The following is a 23,404-nucleotide window of genomic DNA, read 5'->3' as shown; positions in this document are numbered from 1 at the left end:
CTTCCGCTGCTACACTCTGCTGTCGGTTAGCAAACAATCCCGGCTGGTGCTTAGGTTCCGATGCCCCACAGCGCTGTGTGTCAGCGAGACAAATTTCAGCATCCAGCCTGTGTTGAAAACTATAGCATGGCCCTGAAACCGCTCAGAGACCCGGACCCCGCAGCACCCGTGTTTGCAGGCTGACATGGCTGCACGATGTCACAAGGACACTCTGTATTACGACACCGACAATGGGACACACACAAAATGACACACAGGAATCCGGAAAGGGTGTTTCTGGCCACACAAATGGAGGGACAGAGAAAGACACTGAAGAAACCAAAGAGAGAGAGAGACAGACAGAGCGATTAACACGAGGCAGTGACAGAGACTGAGGGAAAACCGAGACTGCGAGAGAAACAGAGAGGGAGGTAGACAGCCAGGGAAACGGAGACTGAGATGAAGCGAGAGACTTGCATGAAGGTACGTTCTGCTGTGCAAAGAAATTCCCTGTAGTGTAAAGATGTTCCCTGTTATATAAAATTGTTCCCTCCTGTGTAAAGATGATCGCTGCTGATTATAGATTTTCCCTGTTGTTTAGAGATTTTGTCTGCTTTGTAAAGATGTCCGCTATTGAGTAATGTGTTTGCTGTTGTGTAAAGGTTCTCCGTGTTGTGTAACGGGCTTCCGTTTTGTGTGAAGGTATTGCCTGTTGTGTAAAGGCCAAGAGCACCATCTGGTGCTGGCGACACGGCGCTGCAGGAATGCGTTGAGAGAAAGGGTAAGGCCAAGGCTGCTCCAAGTTTGCAGCATTTGCAGCTTATGTTGGTGCGAATAAAGTGTTTTGAAAGTTGTGTTGCAGGTTCTTGTGTTTTTTGCAAGAAGGAAGTTGCTGTAAGTAAAGCATAAATTGTGATAACAAAACCTGACGCACTGAGCCTGAAATTTATCATAATTTAAGAGAAGAGAACAATAGGAAAAATTTGCCCTCCTAATCACAACTTCCCCAGACTAATGGTATGAAAAACACATCTGACTCTCATCCTGAAGTCAGAGTCCAGATCCCCTCCCCACCCTTTTCTTTTGCAGAATGGATCTTCTCTTAACCATGTCTTAATGTAACTTTCGCTGTCTGGATAGCAACTGAAGGAAAAGGTGACCCAAAACCGGCATGCCTGCCTGGTTTACTGCTGGTGGTGAAGCGACGAAATTTATAAATGTCGCAATATCTGGCAGCGGTGGGATTCGAACCCACGCCCCCCGAAGAGACTGGAGCCTTAATCCAGCGCCTTAGACCGCTCGGCCACGCTACCACGTCAGTGCGCTAAGGAATCTGAAACTAGTGACTGGTGATTGAAATGTGGCCTGGTCTTGTAAATAGCAGGGGAAACAAAAGGAAATTAAATTCGTGGACGGCAAACTCACTTCTGATGCAACCCACTATATCAGAAGCAGCTACGTGTTCACAAGGCAACACTAATAAATAAAAGTTTGCTGCAACACACCCATTGTAAATTTCATTCAAAATTTATCCCTCTTGTGTGTTGCAAGCAGGAAGTTGGTGTAAGTAAAGTGTGATAAAATTAAGTGCGTTTGATTGGGGTAGCAATAGAGCATTTTATTGTTGGTGTATATAAGAATGCAACTAGCAGAAGAAGGCTTACGATCAATCGACCTCTGGGTTATGGGACCAGCACGCTTCCGCTGCTACACTCTGCTGTCGGTTAGCAAACAATCCCGGCTGGTGCTTAGGTTCCGATGCCCCACAGCGCTGTGTGTCAGCGAGACAAATTTCAGCATCCAGCCTGTGTTGAAAACTATAGCATGGCCCTGAAACCGCTCAGAGACCCGGACCCCGCAGCACCCGTGTTTGCAGGCTGACATGGCTGCACGATGTCACAAGGACACTCTGTATTACGACACCGACAATGGGACACACACAAAATGACACACAGGAATCCGGAAAGGGTGTTTCTGGCCACACAAATGGAGGGACAGAGAAAGACACTGAAGAAACCAAAGAGAGAGAGAGACAGACAGAGCGATTAACACGAGGCAGTGACAGAGACTGAGGGAAAACCGAGGCTGCGAGAGAAACAGAGAGGGAGGTAGACAGCCAGGGAAACGGAGACTGAGATGAAGCGAGAGACTTGCATGAAGGTACGTTCTGCTGTGCAAAGAAATTCCCTGTAGTGTAAAGATGTTCCCTGTTATATAAAATTGTTCCCTCCTGTGTAAAGATGATCGCTGCTGATTATAGATTTTCCCTGTTGTTTAGAGATTTTGTCTGCTTTGTAAAGATGTCCGCTATTGAGTAATGTGTTTGCTGTTGTGTAAAGGTTCTCCGTGTTGTGTAACGGGCTTCCGTTTTGTGTGAAGGTATTGCCTGTTGTGTAAAGGCCAAGAGCACCATCTGGTGCTGGCGACACGGCGCTGCAGGAATGCGTTGAGAGAAAGGGTAAGGCCAAGGCTGCTCCAAGTTTGCAGCATTTGCAGCTTATGTTGGTGCGAATAAAGTGTTTTGAAAGTTGTGTTGCAGGTTCTTGTGTTTTTTGCAAGAAGGAAGTTGCTGTAAGTAAAGCATAAATTGTGATAACAAAACCTGACGCACTGAGCCTGAAATTTATCATAATTTAAGAGAAGAGAACAATAGGAAAAATTTGCCCTCCTAATCACAACTTCCCCAGACTAATGGTATGAAAAACACATCTGACTCTCATCCTGAAGTCAGAGTCCAGATCCCCTCCCCACCCTTTTCTTTTGCAGAATGGATCTTCTCTTAACCATGTCTTCATGTAACTTTCGCTGTCTGGATAGGTTCGATTGACAAAAAGATACTGGTGTTAAATTAATTGGATTGCAGCACAGGAACAAATGGGAGGTGCTGTTCAACCGGCAAGATTGGAAGGGCGAACGGGGAAACGACGGAGAGATGGTGGGTGCGAGAGTGACAGCAATGGGGGGCGCGGTCGATAGATTGCAAGAAATGGAAGAAAGAGTAAACGTGGTGTACATCTGAATAAGTGAGAGGCAGCAGGTGTGGGGACGAGTGAGTGAACGGTCTGAATCCAGTTGGTTGGGTGACGGTGTTTGAAGTGTTCGGTGCGGGGTTCGGGCCAATTATGGAGCAGAGGAAATTCTGCGATTCGGATCAGCCTGTCAATAGCAACTGAAGGAAAAGGTGACCCAAAACCGGCATGCCTGCCTGGTTTACTGCTGGTGGTGAAGCGACGAAATTTATAAATGTCGCAATATCTGGCAGCGGTGGGATTCGAACCCACGCCCCCGAAGAGACTGGAGCCTTAATCCAGCGCCTTAGACCGCTCGGCCACGCTACCACGTCAGTGCGCTAAGGAATCTGAAACTAGTGACTGGTGATTGAAATGTGGCCTGCTCTTGTAAATAGCAGGGGAAACAAAAGGAAATTAAATTCGTGGACGGCAAACTCACTTCTGATGCAACCCACTATATCAGAAGCAGCTACGTGTTCACAAGGCAACACTAATAAATAAAAGTTTGCTGCAACACACCCATTGTAAATTTCATTCAAAATTTATCCCTCTTGTGTGTTGCAAGCAGGAAGTTGGTGTAAGTAAAGTGTGATAAAATTAAGTGCGTTTGATTGGGGTAGCAATAGAGCATTTTATTGTTGGTGTATATAAGAATGCAACTAGCAGAAGAAGGCTTACGATCAATCGACCTCTGGGTTATGGGACCAGCACGCTTCCGCTGCTACACTCTGCTGTCGGTTAGCAAACAATCCCGGCTGGTGCTTAGGTTCCGATGCCCCACAGCGCTGTGTGTCAGCGAGACAAATTTCAGCATCCAGCCTGTGTTGAAAACTATAGCATGGCCCTGAAACCGCTCAGAGACCCGGACCCCGCAGCACCCGTGTTTGCAGGCTGACATGGCTGCACGATGTCACAAGGACACTCTGTATTACGACACCGACAATGGGACACACACAAAATGACACACAGGAATCCGGAAAGGGTGTTTCTGGCCACACAAATGGAGGGACAGAGAAAGACACTGAAGAAACCAAAGAGAGAGAGAGACAGACAGAGCGATTAACACGAGGCAGTGACAGAGACTGAGGGAAAACCGAGACTGCGAGAGAAACAGAGAGGGAGGTAGACAGCCAGGGAAACGGAGACTGAGATGAAGCGAGAGACTTGCATGAAGGTACGTTCTGCTGTGCAAAGAAATTCCCTGTAGTGTAAAGATGTTCCCTGTTATATAAAATTGTTCCCTCCTGTGTAAAGATGATCGCTGCTGATTATAGATTTTCCCTGTTGTTTAGAGATTTTGTCTGCTTTGTAAAGATGTCCGCTATTGAGTAATGTGTTTGCTGTTGTGTAAAGGTTCTCCGTGTTGTGTAACGGGCTTCCGTTTTGTGTGAAGGTATTGCCTGTTGTGTAAAGGCCAAGAGCACCATCTGGTGCTGGCGACACGGCGCTGCAGGAATGCGTTGAGAGAAAGGGTAAGGCCAAGGCTGCTCCAAGTTTGCAGCATTTGCAGCTTATGTTGGTGCGAATAAAGTGTTTTGAAAGTTGTGTTGCAGGTTCTTGTGTTTTTTGCAAGAAGGAAGTTGCTGTAAGTAAAGCATAAATTGTGATAACAAAACCTGACGCACTGAGCCTGAAATTTATCATAATTTAAGAGAAGAGAACAATAGGAAAAATTTGCCCTCCTAATCACAACTTCCCCAGACTAATGGTATGAAAAACACATCTGACTCTCATCCTGAAGTCAGAGTCCAGATCCCCTCCCCACCCTTTTCTTTTGCAGAATGGATCTTCTCTTAACCATGTCTTAATGTAACTTTCGCTGTCTGGATAGCAACTGAAGGAAAAGGTGACCCAAAACCGGCATGCCTGCCTGGTTTACTGCTGGTGGTGAAGCGACGAAATTTATAAATGTCGCAATATCTGGCAGCGGTGGGATTCGAACCCACGCCCCCCGAAGAGACTGGAGCCTTAATCCAGCGCCTTAGACCGCTCGGCCACGCTACCACGTCAGTGCGCTAAGGAATCTGAAACTAGTGACTGGTGATTGAAATGTGGCCTGGTCTTGTAAATAGCAGGGGAAACAAAAGGAAATTAAATTCGTGGACGGCAAACTCACTTCTGATGCAACCCACTATATCAGAAGCAGCTACGTGTTCACAAGGCAACACTAATAAATAAAAGTTTGCTGCAACACACCCATTGTAAATTTCATTCAAAATTTATCCCTCTTGTGTGTTGCAAGCAGGAAGTTGGTGTAAGTAAAGTGTGATAAAATTAAGTGCGTTTGATTGGGGTAGCAATAGAGCATTTTATTGTTGGTGTATATAAGAATGCAACTAGCAGAAGAAGGCTTACGATCAATCGACCTCTGGGTTATGGGACCAGCACGCTTCCACTGCTACACTCTGCTGTCGGTTAGCAAACAATCCCGGCTGGTGCTTAGGTTCCGATGCCCCACAGCGCTGTGTGTCAGCGAGACAAATTTCAGCATCCAGCCTGTGTTGAAAACTATAGCATGGCCCTGAAACCGCTCAGAGACCCGGACCCCGCAGCACCCGTGTTTGCAGGCTGACATGGCTGCACGATGTCACAAGGACACTCTGTATTACGACACCGACAATGGGACACACACAAAATGACACACAGGAATCCGGAAAGGGTGTTTCTGGCCACACAAATGGAGGGACAGAGAAAGACACTGAAGAAACCAAAGAGAGAGAGAGACAGACAGAGCGATTAACACGAGGCAGTGACAGAGACTGAGGGAAAACCGAGACTGCGAGAGAAACAGAGAGGGAGGTAGACAGCCAGGGAAACGGAGACTGAGATGAAGCGAGAGACTTGCATGAAGGTACGTTCTGCTGTGCAAAGAAATTCCCTGTAGTGTAAAGATGTTCCCTGTTATATAAAATTGTTCCCTCCTGTGTAAAGATGATCGCTGCTGATTATAGATTTTCCCTGTTGTTTAGAGATTTTGTCTGCTTTGTAAAGATGTCCGCTATTGAGTAATGTGTTTGCTGTTGTGTAAAGGTTCTCCGTGTTGTGTAACGGGCTTCCGTTTTGTGTGAAGGTATTGCCTGTTGTGTAAAGGCCAAGAGCACCATCTGGTGCTGGCGACACGGCGCTGCAGGAATGCGTTGAGAGAAAGGGTAAGGCCAAGGCTGCTCCAAGTTTGCAGCATTTGCAGCTTATGTTGGTGCGAATAAAGTGTTTTGAAAGTTGTGTTGCAGGTTCTTGTGTTTTTTGCAAGAAGGAAGTTGCTGTAAGTAAAGCATAAATTGTGATAACAAAACCTGACGCACTGAGCCTGAAATTTATCATAATTTAAGAGAAGAGAACAATAGGAAAAATTTGCCCTCCTAATCACAACTTCCCCAGACTAATGGTATGAAAAACACATCTGACTCTCATCCTGAAGTCAGAGTCCAGATCCCCTCCCCACCCTTTTCTTTTGCAGAATGGATCTTCTCTTAACCATGTCTTCATGTAACTTTCGCTGTCTGGATAGGTTCGATTGACAAAAAGATACTGGTGTTAAATTAATTGGATTGCAGCACAGGAACAAATGGGAGGTGCTGTTCAACCGGCAAGATTGGAAGGGCGAACGGGGAAACGACGGAGAGATGGTGGGTGCGAGAGTGACAGCAATGGGGGGCGCGGTCGATAGATTGCAAGAAATGGAAGAAAGAGTAAACGTGGTGTACATCTGAATAAGTGAGAGGCAGCAGGTGTGGGGACGAGTGAGTGAACGGTCTGAATCCAGTTGGTTGGGTGACGGTGTTTGAAGTGTTCGGTGCGGGGTTCGGGCCAATTATGGAGCAGAGGAAATTCTGCGATTCGGATCAGCCTGTCAATAGCAACTGAAGGAAAAGGTGACCCAAAACCGGCATGCCTGCCTGGTTTACTGCTGGTGGTGAAGCGACGAAATTTATAAATGTCGCAGTATCTGGCAGCGGTGGGATTCGAACCCACGCCCCCGAAGAGACTGGAGCCTTAATCCAGCGCCTTAGACCGCTCGGCCACGCTACCACGTCAGTGCGCTAAGGAATCTGAAACTAGTGACTGGTGATTGAAATGTGGCCTGCTCTTGTAAATAGCAGGGGAAACAAAAGGAAATTAAATTCGTGGACGGCAAACTCACTTCTGATGCAACCCACTATATCAGAAGCAGCTACGTGTTCACAAGGCAACACTAATAAATAAAAGTTTGCTGCAACACACCCATTGTAAATTTCATTCAAAATTTATCCCTCTTGTGTGTTGCAAGCAGGAAGTTGGTGTAAGTAAAGTGTGATAAAATTAAGTGCGTTTGATTGGGGTAGCAATAGAGCATTTTATTGTTGGTGTATATAAGAATGCAACTAGCAGAAGAAGGCTTACGATCAATCGACCTCTGGGTTATGGGACCAGCACGCTTCCGCTGCTACACTCTGCTGTCGGTTAGCAAACAATCCCGGCTGGTGCTTAGGTTCCGATGCCCCACAGCGCTGTGTGTCAGCGAGACAAATTTCAGCATCCAGCCTGTGTTGAAAACTATAGCATGGCCCTGAAACCGCTCAGAGACCCGGACCCCGCAGCACCCGTGTTTGCAGGCTGACATGGCTGCACGATGTCACAAGGACACTCTGTATTACGACACCGACAATGGGACACACACAAAATGACACACAGGAATCCGGAAAGGGTGTTTCTGGCCACACAAATGGAGGGACAGAGAAAGACACTGAAGAAACCAAAGAGAGAGAGAGACAGACAGAGCGATTAACACGAGGCAGTGACAGAGACTGAGGGAAAACCGAGACTGCGAGAGAAACAGAGAGGGAGGTAGACAGCCAGGGAAACGGAGACTGAGATGAAGCGAGAGACTTGCATGAAGGTACGTTCTGCTGTGCAAAGAAATTCCCTGTAGTGTAAAGATGTTCCCTGTTATATAAAATTGTTCCCTCCTGTGTAAAGATGATCGCTGCTGATTATAGATTTTCCCTGTTGTTTAGAGATTTTGTCTGCTTTGTAAAGATGTCCGCTATTGAGTAATGTGTTTGCTGTTGTGTAAAGGTTCTCCGTGTTGTGTAACGGGCTTCCGTTTTGTGTGAAGGTATTGCCTGTTGTGTAAAGGCCAAGAGCACCATCTGGTGCTGGCGACACGGCGCTGCAGGAATGCGTTGAGAGAAAGGGTAAGGCCAAGGCTGCTCCAAGTTTGCAGCATTTGCAGCTTATGTTGGTGCGAATAAAGTGTTTTGAAAGTTGTGTTGCAGGTTCTTGTGTTTTTTGCAAGAAGGAAGTTGCTGTAAGTAAAGCATAAATTGTGATAACAAAACCTGACGCACTGAGCCTGAAATTTATCATAATTTAAGAGAAGAGAACAATAGGAAAAATTTGCCCTCCTAATCACAACTTCCCCAGACTAATGGTATGAAAAACACATCTGACTCTCATCCTGAAGTCAGAGTCCAGATCCCCTCCCCACCCTTTTCTTTTGCAGAATGGATCTTCTCTTAACCATGTCTTAATGTAACTTTCGCTGTCTGGATAGCAACTGAAGGAAAAGGTGACCCAAAACCGGCATGCCTGCCTGGTTTACTGCTGGTGGTGAAGCGACGAAATTTATAAATGTCGCAATATCTGGCAGCGGTGGGATTCGAACCCACGCCCCCCGAAGAGACTGGAGCCTTAATCCAGCGCCTTAGACCGCTCGGCCACGCTACCACGTCAGTGCGCTAAGGAATCTGAAACTAGTGACTGGTGATTGAAATGTGGCCTGGTCTTGTAAATAGCAGGGGAAACAAAAGGAAATTAAATTCGTGGACGGCAAACTCACTTCTGATGCAACCCACTATATCAGAAGCAGCTACGTGTTCACAAGGCAACACTAATAAATAAAAGTTTGCTGCAACACACCCATTGTAAATTTCATTCAAAATTTATCCCTCTTGTGTGTTGCAAGCAGGAAGTTGGTGTAAGTAAAGTGTGATAAAATTAAGTGCGTTTGATTGGGGTAGCAATAGAGCATTTTATTGTTGGTGTATATAAGAATGCAACTAGCAGAAGAAGGCTTACGATCAATCGACCTCTGGGTTATGGGACCAGCACGCTTCCACTGCTACACTCTGCTGTCGGTTAGCAAACAATCCCGGCTGGTGCTTAGGTTCCGATGCCCCACAGCGCTGTGTGTCAGCGAGACAAATTTCAGCATCCAGCCTGTGTTGAAAACTATAGCATGGCCCTGAAACCGCTCAGAGACCCGGACCCCGCAGCACCCGTGTTTGCAGGCTGACATGGCTGCACGATGTCACAAGGACACTCTGTATTACGACACCGACAATGGGACACACACAAAATGACACACAGGAATCCGGAAAGGGTGTTTCTGGCCACACAAATGGAGGGACAGAGAAAGACACTGAAGAAACCAAAGAGAGAGAGAGACAGACAGAGCGATTAACACGAGGCAGTGACAGAGACTGAGGGAAAACCGAGACTGCGAGAGAAACAGAGAGGGAGGTAGACAGCCAGGGAAACGGAGACTGAGATGAAGCGAGAGACTTGCATGAAGGTACGTTCTGCTGTGCAAAGAAATTCCCTGTAGTGTAAAGATGTTCCCTGTTATATAAAATTGTTCCCTCCTGTGTAAAGATGATCGCTGCTGATTATAGATTTTCCCTGTTGTTTAGAGATTTTGTCTGCTTTGTAAAGATGTCCGCTATTGAGTAATGTGTTTGCTGTTGTGTAAAGGTTCTCCGTGTTGTGTAACGGGCTTCCGTTTTGTGTGAAGGTATTGCCTGTTGTGTAAAGGCCAAGAGCACCATCTGGTGCTGGCGACACGGCGCTGCAGGAATGCGTTGAGAGAAAGGGTAAGGCCAAGGCTGCTCCAAGTTTGCAGCATTTGCAGCTTATGTTGGTGCGAATAAAGTGTTTTGAAAGTTGTGTTGCAGGTTCTTGTGTTTTTTGCAAGAAGGAAGTTGCTGTAAGTAAAGCATAAATTGTGATAACAAAACCTGACGCACTGAGCCTGAAATTTATCATAATTTAAGAGAAGAGAACAATAGGAAAAATTTGCCCTCCTAATCACAACTTCCCCAGACTAATGGTATGAAAAACACATCTGACTCTCATCCTGAAGTCAGAGTCCAGATCCCCTCCCCACCCTTTTCTTTTGCAGAATGGATCTTCTCTTAACCATGTCTTCATGTAACTTTCGCTGTCTGGATAGGTTCGATTGACAAAAAGATACTGGTGTTAAATTAATTGGATTGCAGCACAGGAACAAATGGGAGGTGCTGTTCAACCGGCAAGATTGGAAGGGCGAACGGGGAAACGACGGAGAGATGGTGGGTGCGAGAGTGACAGCAATGGGGGGCGCGGTCGATAGATTGCAAGAAATGGAAGAAAGAGTAAACGTGGTGTACATCTGAATAAGTGAGAGGCAGCAGGTGTGGGGACGAGTGAGTGAACGGTCTGAATCCAGTTGGTTGGGTGACGGTGTTTGAAGTGTTCGGTGCGGGGTTCGGGCCAATTATGGAGCAGAGGAAATTCTGCGATTCGGATCAGCCTGTCAATAGCAACTGAAGGAAAAGGTGACCCAAAACCGGCATGCCTGCCTGGTTTACTGCTGGTGGTGAAGCGACGAAATTTATAAATGTCGCAATATCTGGCAGCGGTGGGATTCGAACCCACGCCCCCGAAGAGACTGGAGCCTTAATCCAGCGCCTTAGACCGCTCGGCCACGCTACCACGTCAGTGCGCTAAGGAATCTGAAACTAGTGACTGGTGATTGAAATGTGGCCTGGTCTTGTAAATAGCAGGGGAAACAAAAGGAAATTAAATTCGTGGACGGCAAACTCACTTCTGATGCAACCCACTATATCAGAAGCAGCTACGTGTTCACAAGGCAACACTAATAAATAAAAGTTTGCTGCAACACACCCATTGTAAATTTCATTCAAAATTTATCCCTCTTGTGTGTTGCAAGCAGGAAGTTGGTGTAAGTAAAGTGTGATAAAATTAAGTGCGTTTGATTGGGGTAGCAATAGAGCATTTTATTGTTGGTGTATATAAGAATGCAACTAGCAGAAGAAGGCTTACGATCAATCGACCTCTGGGTTATGGGACCAGCACGCTTCCGCTGCTACACTCTGCTGTCGGTTAGCAAACAATCCCGGCTGGTGCTTAGGTTCCGATGCCCCACAGCGCTGTGTGTCAGCGAGACAAATTTCAGCATCCAGCCTGTGTTGAAAACTATAGCATGGCCCTGAAACCGCTCAGAGACCCGGACCCCGCAGCACCCGTGTTTGCAGGCTGACATGGCTGCACGATGTCACAAGGACACTCTGTATTACGACACCGACAATGGGACACACACAAAATGACACACAGGAATCCGGAAAGGGTGTTTCTGGCCACACAAATGGAGGGACAGAGAAAGACACTGAAGAAACCAAAGAGAGAGAGAGACAGACAGAGCGATTAACACGAGGCAGTGACAGAGACTGAGGGAAAACCGAGACTGCGAGAGAAACAGAGAGGGAGGTAGACAGCCAGGGAAACGGAGACTGAGATGAAGCGAGAGACTTGCATGAAGGTACGTTCTGCTGTGCAAAGAAATTCCCTGTAGTGTAAAGATGTTCCCTGTTATATAAAATTGTTCCCTCCTGTGTAAAGATGATCGCTGCTGATTATAGATTTTCCCTGTTGTTTAGAGATTTTGTCTGCTTTGTAAAGATGTCCGCTATTGAGTAATGTGTTTGCTGTTGTGTAAAGGTTCTCCGTGTTGTGTAACGGGCTTCCGTTTTGTGTGAAGGTATTGCCTGTTGTGTAAAGGCCAAGAGCACCATCTGGTGCTGGCGACACGGCGCTGCAGGAATGCGTTGAGAGAAAGGGTAAGGCCAAGGCTGCTCCAAGTTTGCAGCATTTGCAGCTTATGTTGGTGCGAATAAAGTGTTTTGAAAGTTGTGTTGCAGGTTCTTGTGTTTTTTGCAAGAAGGAAGTTGCTGTAAGTAAAGCATAAATTGTGATAACAAAACCTGACGCACTGAGCCTGAAATTTATCATAATTTAAGAGAAGAGAACAATAGGAAAAATTTGCCCTCCTAATCACAACTTCCCCAGACTAATGGTATGAAAAACACATCTGACTCTCATCCTGAAGTCAGAGTCCAGATCCCCTCCCCACCCTTTTCTTTTGCAGAATGGATCTTCTCTTAACCATGTCTTCATGTAACTTTCGCTGTCTGGATAGGTTCGATTGACAAAAAGATACTGGTGTTAAATTAATTGGATTGCAGCACAGGAACAAATGGGAGGTGCTGTTCAACCGGCAAGATTGGAAGGGCGAACGGGGAAACGACGGAGAGATGGTGGGTGCGAGAGTGACAGCAATGGGGGGCGCGGTCGATAGATTGCAAGAAATGGAAGAAAGAGTAAACGTGGTGTACATCTGAATAAGTGAGAGGCAGCAGGTGTGGGGACGAGTGAGTGAACGGTCTGAATTCAGTTGGTTTGGTGACGGTGTTTGAAGTGTTCGGTGCGGGGTTCGCGCCAATTATGGAGCAGAGGAAATTCTGCGATTCGGATCAGCCTGTCAATAGCAACTGAAGGAAAAGGTGACCCAAAACCGGCATGCCTGCCTGGTTTACTGCTGGTGGTGAAGCGACGAAATTTATAAATGTCGCAATATCTGGCAGCGGTGGGATTCGAACCCACGCCCCCGAAGAGACTGGAGCCTTAATCCAGCGCCTTAGACCGCTCGGCCACGCTACCACGTCAGTGCGCTAAGGAATCTGAAACTAGTGACTGGTGATTGAAATGTGGCCTGGTCTTGTAAATAGCAGGGGAAACAAAAGGAAATTAAATTCGTGGACGGCAAACTCACTTCTGATGCAACCCACTATATCAGAAGCAGCTACGTGTTCACAAGGCAACACTAATAAATAAAAGTTTGCTGCAACACACCCATTGTAAATTTCATTCAAAATTTATCCCTCTTGTGTGTTGCAAGCAGGAAGTTGGTGTAAGTAAAGTGTGATAAAATTAAGTGCGTTTGATTGGGGTAGCAATAGAGCATTTTATTGTTGGTGTATATAAGAATGCAACTAGCAGAAGAAGGCTTACGATCAATCGACCTCTGGGTTATGGGACCAGCACGCTTCCGCTGCTACACTCTGCTGTCGGTTAGCAAACAATCCCGGCTGGTGCTTAGGTTCCGATGCCCCACAGCGCTGTGTGTCAGCGAGACAAATTTCAGCATCCAGCCTGTGTTGAAAACTATAGCATGGCCCTGAAACCGCTCAGAGACCCGGACCCCGCAGCACCCGTGTTTGCAGGCTGACATGGCTGCACGATGTCACAAGGACACTCTGTATTACGACACCGACAATGGGACACACACAAAATGACACACAGGAATCCGGAAAGGGTGTTTCTGGCCACACAAATGGAGGGACAGAGAAAGACACTGAAGAAACCAAAGAGAGAGAGAGACAGACAGAGCGATTAACACGAGGCAGTGACAGAGACTGAGGGAAAACCGAGACTGCGAGAGAAACAGAGAGGGAGGTAGACAGCCAGGGAAACGGAGACTGAGATGAAGCGAGAGACTTGCATGAAGGTACGTTCTGCTGTGCAAAGAAATTCCCTGTAGTGTAAAGATGTTCCCTGTTATATAAAATTGTTCCCTCCTGTGTAAAGATGATCGCTGCTGATTATAGATTTTCCCTGTTGTTTAGAGATTTTGTCTGCTTTGTAAAGATGTCCGCTATTGAGTAATGTGTTTGCTGTTGTGTAAAGGTTCTCCGTGTTGTGTAACGGGCTTCCGTTTTGTGTGAAGGTATTGCCTGTTGTGTAAAGGCCAAGAGCACCATCTGGTGCTGGCGACACGGCGCTGCAGGAATGCGTTGAGAGAAAGGGTAAGGCCAAGGCTGCTCCAAGTTTGCAGCATTTGCAGCTTATGTTGGTGCGAATAAAGTGTTTTGAAAGTTGTGTTGCAGGTTCTTGTGTTTTTTGCAAGAAGGAAGTTGCTGTAAGTAAAGCATAAATTGTGATAACAAAACCTGACGCACTGAGCCTGAAATTTATCATAATTTAAGAGAAGAGAACAATAGGAAAAATTTGCCCTCCTAATCACAACTTCCCCAGACTAATGGTATGAAAAACACATCTGACTCTCATCCTGAAGTCAGAGTCCAGATCCCCTCCCCACCCTTTTCTTTTGCAGAATGGATCTTCTCTTAACCATGTCTTAATGTAACTTTCGCTGTCTGGATAGCAACTGAAGGAAAAGGTGACCCAAAACCGGCATGCCTGCCTGGTTTACTGCTGGTGGTGAAGCGACGAAATTTATAAATGTCGCAATATCTGGCAGCGGTGGGATTCGAACCCACGCCCCCCGAAGAGACTGGAGCCTTAATCCAGCGCCTTAGACCGCTCGGCCACGCTACCACGTCAGTGCGCTAAGGAATCTGAAACTAGTGACTGGTGATTGAAATGTGGCCTGGTCTTGTAAATAGCAGGGGAAACAAAAGGAAATTAAATTCGTGGACGGCAAACTCACTTCTGATGCAACCCACTATATCAGAAGCAGCTACGTGTTCACAAGGCAACACTAATAAATAAAAGTTTGCTGCAACACACCCATTGTAAATTTCATTCAAAATTTATCCCTCTTGTGTGTTGCAAGCAGGAAGTTGGTGTAAGTAAAGTGTGATAAAATTAAGTGCGTTTGATTGGGGTAGCAATAGAGCATTTTATTGTTGGTGTATATAAGAATGCAACTAGCAGAAGAAGGCTTACGATCAATCGACCTCTGGGTTATGGGACCAGCACGCTTCCGCTGCTACACTCTGCTGTCGGTTAGCAAACAATCCCGGCTGGTGCTTAGGTTCCGATGCCCCACAGCGCTGTGTGTCAGCGAGACAAATTTCAGCATCCAGCCTGTGTTGAAAACTATAGCATGGCCCTGAAACCGCTCAGAGACCCGGACCCCGCAGCACCCGTGTTTGCAGGCTGACATGGCTGCACGATGTCACAAGGACACTCTGTATTACGACACCGACAATGGGACACACACAAAATGACACACAGGAATCCGGAAAGGGTGTTTCTGGCCACACAAATGGAGGGACAGAGAAAGACACTGAAGAAACCAAAGAGAGAGAGAGACAGACAGAGCGATTAACACGAGGCAGTGACAGAGACTGAGAGAAAACCGAGACTGCGAGAGAAACAGAGAGGGAGGTAGACAGCCAGGGAAACGGAGACTGAGATGAAGCGAGAGACTTGCATGAAGGTACGTTCTGCTGTGCAAAGAAATTCCCTGTAGTGTAAAGATGTTCCCTGTTATATAAAATTGTTCCCTCCTGTGTAAAGATGATCGCTGCTGATTCTAGATTTTCCCTGTTGTTTAGAGATTTTGTCTGCTTTGTAAAGATGTCCGCTATTGAGTAATGTGTTTGCTGTTGTGTAAAGGTTCTCCGTGTTGTGTAACGGGCTTCCGTTTTGTGTGAAGGTATTGCCTGTTGTGTAAAGGCCAAGAGCACCATCTGGTGCTGGCGACACGGCGCTGCAGGAATGCGTTGAGAGAAAGGGTAAGGCCAAGGCTGCTCCAAGTTTGCAGCATTTGCAGCTTATGTTGGTGCGAATAAAGTGTTTTGAAAGTTGTGTTGCAGGTTCTTGTGTTTTTTGCAAGAAGGAAGTTGCTGTAAGTAAAGCATAAATTGTGATAACAAAACCTGACGCACTGAGCCTGAAATTTATCATAATTTAAGAGAAGAGAACAATAGGAAAAATTTGCCCTCCTAATCACAACTTCCCCAGACTAATGGTATGAAAAACACATCTGACTCTCATCCTGAAGTCAGAGTCCAGATCCCCTCCCCACCCTTTTCTTTTGCAGAATGGATCTTCTCTTAACCATGTCTTCATGTAACTTTCGCTGTCTGGATAGGTTCGATTGACAAAAAGATACTGGTGTTAAATTAATTGGATTGCAGCACAGGAACAAATGGGAGGTGCTGTTCAACCGGCAAGATTGGAAGGGCGAACGGGGAAACGACGGAGAGATGGTGGGTGCGAGAGTGACAGCAATGGGGGGCGCGGTCGATAGATTGCAAGAAATGGAAGAAAGAGTAAACGTGGTGTACATCTGAATAAGTGAGAGGCAGCAGGTGTGGGGACGAGTGAGTGAACGGTCTGAATCCAGTTGGTTTGGTGAAGGTGTTTGAAGTGTTCGGTGCGGGGTTCGGGCCAATTATGGAGCAGAGGAAATTCTGCGATTCGGATCAGCCTGTCAATAGCAACTGAAGGAAAAGGTGACCCAAAACCGGCATATGCCTGCCTCCCCCCCAATACCCCTGTGATACTCTCTTCCCCCCCCCCCGCGCTACTCTCCCCCCAGCTTGTCTAATACCCGTGATATTCGCTTCCTCCCCCCGTCTAATACCCGATACCCTTCCCCCCCAATACCCCTGTGATACTCTCTTCCCCCCCCAATACCCCTGTGATACTCTCTTCTCTCCCGTGTCTAATACCCCTGTGATACTCTCTTTCCCCCCCCCAATACCCCTGTGATACTCTCTTCCCCCCCCCCCAATACCCCTGTGATACTCTCTTCCCCCCCCAATACCCCTGTGATACTCTCTTCCCCCCCCAATACCCCTGTGATACTCTCTTCCCCCCCCAATACCCCTGTGATACTCTCTTCCCCCCCCAATAACCCTGTGATACTCTCTTCCCCCCCCCAATACCCCTGTGATACTCTCTTCCCCCCCCAATACCCCTGTGATACTCTCTTCCCCCCCCCAATACCCCTGTGATACTCTCTTCCCCCCCCCAATACCCCTGTGATACTCTCTTCCCCCCCCCAATACCCCTGTGATACTCTCTTCCCCCCAGCTCGTCTCATACCCGTGATACTCTCTTTCCCCCCCCCCCATACCCCTGTGATACTCTCTTCCCCCCCCCAATACCCCTGTGATACTCTCTTCCCCCCAGCTCGTCTCATACCCGTGATACTCTCTTTCCCCCCCCCATACCCCTGTGATACTCTCTTCCCCCCCCAATACCCCTGTGATACTCTCTTCCCCCCCCCCAATACCCCTGTGATACTCTCTTCCCCCCCCAACACCCCTGTGATACTCTCTTCCCCCCCCAACACCCCTGTGATACTCTCTTCCCCCCAGCTCGTCTCATACCCGTGATACTCTCTTTCCCCCCCCCCATACCCCTGTGATACTCTCTTCCCCCCAGCTCGTCTAATACCCGTGATACTCTCTTCCCCCCCCCCAATACCCCTGTGATACTCTCTTCTCTCCCTTGTCTAATACCCGTGATACTCTTCCCCCCAGTTCATCTAATACCTGTGATACTCTCTTCCCCCCCCAATACCCGTGATACTATCTTTCCCCCCCCCCCCAATACCACTGTGATACTCTCTTCTCTCCCTTGTCTAATACCCGTGATACTCTTCCCCCCAGCTCGTCTAATACCCCTGTGATACTCTCTTCCCCCCCCCCCCCCCCCCCAATACCCCTGTGATACTCTCTTTCCCCCCCCCCCCCCAATACCACTGTGATACTCTCTTCTCTCCCGTGTCTAATACCCCTGTGATACTCTTCCCCCCAGCTCGTCTAATACCCCCGTGATACTCTCTTTCCCCCCCCCAATACCCCTGTGATACTCTCTTTCCCCCCCCCCCAATACCCCTGTGATACTCTCTTTCCCCCCCCAAATACCCGTGATACTCTCTTCTCTCCCGTGTCTAATACCACTGTGATACTCTCTTCCCCCCAGCTCGTCTAATACCCCTGTGATACTCTCTTCCCCCCCACCAATACCCCTGTGATACTCTCTTCCCCCCCCCAATACCACTGTGATACTCTCTTCCCCCCAGCTCGTCTAATACCTGTGATACTCTCTTCCCCCCCCCCCCCCCCCCCATACCCCTGTGATACTCTTTCCCCCCCCCCCAATACCACTGATACTCGCTTCTCTCCCGTGTCTAATACCCCTGTGATACTCTCTTCCCCCCCCCCCCCAATACCCCTGTGATACTCTCTTTCCCCCCCCCCCCCCCAATACCCCTGTGATACTCTCTTTCCCCCCCCCCCCCAATACCCCTGTGATACTCTCTTCCCCCCCCCCCCCAATACCCCTGTGATACTCTCTTCTCTCCCGTGTCTAATACCCCTGTGATACTCTCTTTCCCCCCCCCCAATACCCCTGTGATACTCTCTTCCCCCCCCCCCCCAATACCACTGTGATACTCTCTTTCCCCCCCCCCAATACCCCCTGTGATACTCTCTTCCCCCCCCCCCCCCAATACCACTGTGATACTCTCTTCTCTCCCGTGTCTAATACCCCTGTGATACTCTCTTCCCCCCCCCCCAATACCCCTGTGATACTCTCTTCTCTCCCGTGTCTAATACCCCTGTGATACTCTCTTCCCCCCCCCCCCCCAATACCACTGTGATACTCTCTTCTCGCCCGTGTCTAATACCCCTGTGATACTCTCTTCCCCCCCCCCCAATACCCCTGTGATACTCTCTTCTCTCCCGTGTCTAATACCCCTGTGATACTCTCTTTCCCCCACCCCCAATACCCCTGTGATACTCTCTTCTCTCCCGTGTCTAATACCCCTGTGATACTCTCTTTCCCCCACCCCCAATACCCCTGTGATACTCTCTTTCCCCCACCCCCAATACCCCTGTGATACTCTCTTCCCCCACCCCCAATACCCCTGTGATACTCTCTTCTCTCCCGTGTCTAATACCCCTGTGATACTCTCTTTCCCCCACCCCCAATACCCCTGTGATACTCTCTTCTCTCCCGTGTCTAATACCCCTGTGATACTCTCTTCTCTCCCGTGTCTAATACCCCTGTGATACTCTCTTTCCCCCACCCCCAATACCCCTGTGATACTCTCTTCTCTCCCGTGTCTAATACCCCTGTGATACACTCTTCTCCCCCGTCTAATTCCGCTGTGACTATAGCTCCGTGACATCCCCCCTATAATACAACCCATTAAAATCCCCCATAATACCCCTGCATACTACACCCTCGTGAAGTTACCCCACCGTGAAACTCTCCACCTATAATTTTCCCCCGTTTAATCCCCCTGTGAATTCCCCCCACTTGTAGAATTCCCCTCGCCTATCCTGCGCCCCCCCTGCTGTATTATCCACCCGTGTGCCACTCCTGTACAATAACTCCCCCTGTATAATTCACCCCATCTCCCCGTACACTCCGCCCCCTGTACCTCTCTCCCTCTGTGGAACTCCTTCCCTCCTCCCCCTTGGTGAAACTCCACAGCCCCCCCTGTATAAGACCCCCATATCTCCATCAATGTATAATCCCCCCCGCCCGCCCTGTCAATCTCCCTCCCCACCGCTGGTGAAACTCCACAGCCCCCCCTGTATAAGACCCCCATATATCTCCATCCACGTATAATCCCCCCCGCCCTGTCAATCTCCCTCCCCACCGCTGGTGAAACTCCACAGCCCCCCCCTGTATAAGACCCCCATATATCTCCATCCACGTATAATCCCCCCGCCCGCCCTGTCAATCTCCCTCCCCACCGCTGGTGAAACTCCACAGCCCCCGCTGTATAAGACCCCCATATCTCCATCCCTGTTTAATCGCCCCGCCCGCCCTGTCAATCTCCCTCCCCACCGCTGGTGAAACTTTATTTTGCCCCGTGTGTGAATCACTCACTTACCTGATGAGGCTCCAAATCACAACTCTCTTTAATTTGCTTTAATTCACGTCCAAACAAACAAACAATGTAAAACACTCCCCCCACGCCGAGCACAAAATGGCTGACCCCCCCGCACCAAGCACAAAATGGCTTCCCCCCTGCACCGAGCACAAAATGGCTTCCCCCCTGCACCAAGCACAAAATGGCTGCCTCCCCCCTGCACCGAGCACAAAATGGCTGCCTCCCCCCTGCACCAAGCACAAAATGGCTGCCTCCCCCCCGCACCAAGCACAAAATGGCTGCCTCCCCCCTGCACCGAGCACAAAATGGCCGCCTCCCCCCTGCACCAAGCACAAAATGGCTGCTGCCGCTCACTCAGTCGGTGGCTGTATAATGAGTGTCTGGAACCTAATTGGAGAGAGATTGAGAAGCCTGGAATACAGGAGGGTGAGAGTGTGAGATGGGGGGGCAGTAGAGATCGGGGGGGGGTGCAGACGTGGAGCAAGAGATGACGGACATTCCCAACCTTCCCGCACAGTACCGTCCCGGCTCCGGGTATGTTCCTCACTGCAGGAAGATGTTTCCCCCTCCCCCCAACCCCCATCAGTGTAGTGGGAAACAAAACCTGAGCTGGGTGTCCCTGAACAGAGAAAAGACACACAGCGATTTGGGTGACATAGGAGGCCATTCAGCCCTTCGAGCCTGGCCCACCAATGTTGGATCGTGGCTGATCTGCACCTCGACTCCACCTACCCACAGGAGCGAGGCAGAGACGTAAAGGGAAAGAAACTGTTTGACTTGGCGTTATACAACAAACCGGGTGATGGTGAATCAGCCTCCCGTTTCACATCTCGCCCTACTGTAACATTGATGGAAATCAACCTCGGGAGAGATGTGACGCAGGATTCTGGTTTATTGTCACTGGGTTCACACTGTGGCACCGGGTCAACATCTGGCCCAGTGAGAGGGACTGAGGAGCAGAAAGCAGAGATACGGAAAGTGAGAAGGACAAAGAGGCAGAACAGAGTGAGAGGGAGCGAGATTGGGAATAAGAGAGAGGGAGCCAGAACCAGTGAGAGGAGCGGAGAGCAGAAGGCAGAGAAACTGAGATTCAAAATAGAAAGAGACAGGCAGATGGACAAAGAGAGAGGGAGAGAGTGGCTGGCAGAGAGAGAGAGAGAGAGAGAGAGAGAGAGAGAGAGAGATACTGAAATAGAGAGTTGGAGATCGAGAAAGACAGAGAGTGCTGCAGAGAAAGAGTTGGAGAGGCAGAGATATCAAGAAAGATGGAGATAGAAAGAAGATTGGAGAGGGAGATGAAGGGATGCAAAGATTGACGTTGCAGGAAGAGATGAAGAACAATGGAGAGAGAGAGAGACTGACGGAGAGATACAGATATAACGAAAGATGTGCCGATACAGAGATGTGACTCGAGAGGGAGGGAGGTGGAGAGTGGAATATACAGCTTACATTGGGCGATCTGGAGAACTAACTCCAGTGGAAATTCAATCCCCCCGATGTGTCTACGGGGACAGGTGTCTCTGACTGACTGTACAGCCTGGCCTGCGTGTGTCTCTGTCACTGGTCCCAGGCTGTAAGGGACAGACAGAGAGATGGGGAAATAGGGAGAGAGAGAGAGAGGGAATTGTACAAGTTTACAGCACAGAAGGAGGCCATTCGGCCCCTCGTGTCTGTGCCGGCCGATTTATAAAGCTATCCAGCCTAATCCCACTCTCCTGCTCTGGGTCCGTCGCCTTATCGGTTACGGCACTTCTAGTGCATATATGGCCCCTGGTTATTGACCTCTCTGCTGGGGGAGAGCAGTCCTTCCCATCCACTCTATCTAGGCCCCCTCATCATTTTATACACCTCCATTTAACCTCCCTCAGTCTCTATTCCAAAGAAAACCAACCCAGCCTATCCAGTCTTTCCTCATAGCTAATAAAGGAAAGTATCTAGTCTGCCATCTTCAGTGCCTTTTCTACAGAGGTAACGAGAGAGAGAGGGTGGTGCAGAAAGATGTACAAGTTACATTGGGGGGAGCAAGCGATGGCAATGAATCGCGGGGTGATAAACAGACACATTGGGGGCCAGGCAGGCAGCCTGTGCTGAGGGGGCCTCGGTCACTCTCCTCCCTCTGAAGGAAGCACTTCTCCAGGATTCCACCTCCCAAAAGACTCTCTGCATTGTCACGTTGTAGCTTCTGGAGAGAGAGAAATGAAAATTGATTAAAAGAAATCACGCAATGAATTAAAAAAACTACATGCACAGCTCTGACCCAGGAAATTGAGTTTTTTTTTGCTGATTTGTCATCATTTACTGGTTTCTAAAAATGTCCCAATCCTCTGGCCTAACACTAATCTTGGCAACATTGCCTGCCTTTTCTTTCAATGTGATCCCATCTTTAACTCCCTTAGTTAGCCACGGATGGTGCATCCTCCTCGTAGAGCCTTTCTTTCTCACTGGAATACACCTTTGCTGAGATTGATGAAATATCTCCTTAAATGTCTGCCACTGCTGAGCTAGCGTCTTACCCTTTCATCTATTTTCCCAGTCCGCTTCAGCCAACTCTCTCCTCGGACCCTTGTAATTGCCTTTATTTCAGTTTAGGACACTAGTTTCAGACCCAAGTTTCTCACCCTCAAAATGAATTTGAAATTCTACCAATCACTCTTTCTTAGGGGATCCTTTACTATGAGATCATTAATTAATCCTGTCTCATTACACATTACCAGATCTAAAATAGCATCTCCCACTTCTGGCATTTAACACTCACCTCCATCTGCGTCCCCCCCTCCCTCTCCCTCTCTCTCTCTCTCCCCCCCATCGCTTGTTCTCTCTCCCCCTCTCTCTGTTCCTATCCAGCTCCCCATCTCTCTCGCTCTTTTTCATTCACTCATCTGCTCTCTCTCTCTGATTCTTTCCCTCTATCTCAGCTTTAATCTTGATTAAAATGTATTCTGAAATGTTTCTCTCTCACCATTTAAAATAACGACAAATCCAATTGCATTTTTTATGTTAAGGGGGAAAAATTCGGTTGCAATGCAAAAAGAGAGAGAGCGAGCGAGAGAAAGCTCGAGAGAAACAACAACAACAATTATATTTGTATAGTGCCTTTAATGTAGTTAAACCTCCCAGGGAGCTGCACAGGAGTGTTATAAAACACAATGACATCGAGCCACATAAGAGAAAGATGGCGAGAGAGAGAGAGAGACAAAGGTGGCGAGAGAGAGACAGAGAAAGCTGGCGAGAGAGAGAGACAGAGAAAGCTGGAGAGAGAGAGAGAGAGACAGAGAAAGCTGCAGAGAGAGAGAGACAGAAAGCTGGAGAGAGACAGAGAAAGCTGGTGAGAGAGAGAGACAGAGAAAGCTGGCGAGAGAGAGAGACAGAGAAAGCTGGAGAGAGAGAGAGAGAGACAGAGAAAGCTGCAGAGAGAGAGAGACAGAAAGCTGGAGAGAGACAGAGAAAGCTGGAGAGAGACAGAAAGCTGTGGAGAGAGAGACAGAAAGCTAGAGAGAGACAGAAAGCTGGAGAGAGGGAGACAGAAAGCTGGAGAGAGAGAGACAGAAAGCTGGAGAGAGAGAGAGACAGAGAAAGCTGGAGAGAGAGAGACAGAAAGCTGGAGAGAGAGAGACAGAAAGCTGGAGAGAGAGAGAGACAGAGAAAGCTGGAGAGAGAGACAGAGAAAGCTGGAGAGAGACAGAAAGCTGGAGAGAGAGAAAGCTAGAGA

General features: G+C 48.3%; 8 non-coding genes across 8 annotated transcripts; all 8 read right to left on the bottom strand.

Annotated features, from left to right (window-relative positions):
• Positions 1–1,209: 1,209 nt before the first annotated feature.
• Positions 1,210–1,292, bottom strand: trnal-aag (transfer RNA leucine (anticodon AAG)). Its single transcript has one exon. It is a non-coding gene; the product is annotated as a tRNA-Leu (tRNA).
• Positions 1,293–3,235: 1,943 nt separating this feature from the next.
• On the bottom strand, positions 3,236–3,317 carry trnal-aag (transfer RNA leucine (anticodon AAG)). The gene has a single exon. It is a non-coding gene; the product is annotated as a tRNA-Leu (tRNA).
• Positions 3,318–4,911: 1,594 nt separating this feature from the next.
• On the bottom strand, positions 4,912–4,994 carry trnal-aag (transfer RNA leucine (anticodon AAG)). Its single transcript has one exon. It is a non-coding gene; the product is annotated as a tRNA-Leu (tRNA).
• A 1,943-nt stretch (positions 4,995–6,937) lies between these two features.
• On the bottom strand, positions 6,938–7,019 carry trnal-aag (transfer RNA leucine (anticodon AAG)). Its single transcript has one exon. It is a non-coding gene; the product is annotated as a tRNA-Leu (tRNA).
• Positions 7,020–8,613: 1,594 nt separating this feature from the next.
• Positions 8,614–8,696, bottom strand: trnal-aag (transfer RNA leucine (anticodon AAG)). The gene has a single exon. It is a non-coding gene; the product is annotated as a tRNA-Leu (tRNA).
• Positions 8,697–10,639: 1,943 nt separating this feature from the next.
• Positions 10,640–10,721, bottom strand: trnal-aag (transfer RNA leucine (anticodon AAG)). Its single transcript has one exon. It is a non-coding gene; the product is annotated as a tRNA-Leu (tRNA).
• A 1,943-nt stretch (positions 10,722–12,664) lies between these two features.
• Positions 12,665–12,746, bottom strand: trnal-aag (transfer RNA leucine (anticodon AAG)). The gene has a single exon. It is a non-coding gene; the product is annotated as a tRNA-Leu (tRNA).
• A 1,594-nt stretch (positions 12,747–14,340) lies between these two features.
• Positions 14,341–14,423, bottom strand: trnal-aag (transfer RNA leucine (anticodon AAG)). Its single transcript has one exon. It is a non-coding gene; the product is annotated as a tRNA-Leu (tRNA).
• Positions 14,424–23,404: the final 8,981 nt, after the last annotated feature.

The sequence above is a fragment of the Somniosus microcephalus genome, unplaced genomic scaffold (genome assembly GCF_052327205.1).
Source record: "Somniosus microcephalus isolate GS21.2 unplaced genomic scaffold, FLI_Smic_1.0 scaffold59, whole genome shotgun sequence".
NCBI lineage: Eukaryota > Metazoa > Chordata > Chondrichthyes > Squaliformes > Somniosidae > Somniosus > Somniosus microcephalus.
Note: the sequence above shows the minus strand (reverse complement) of the source record. Positions and strands in the feature narration are given on the sequence as shown.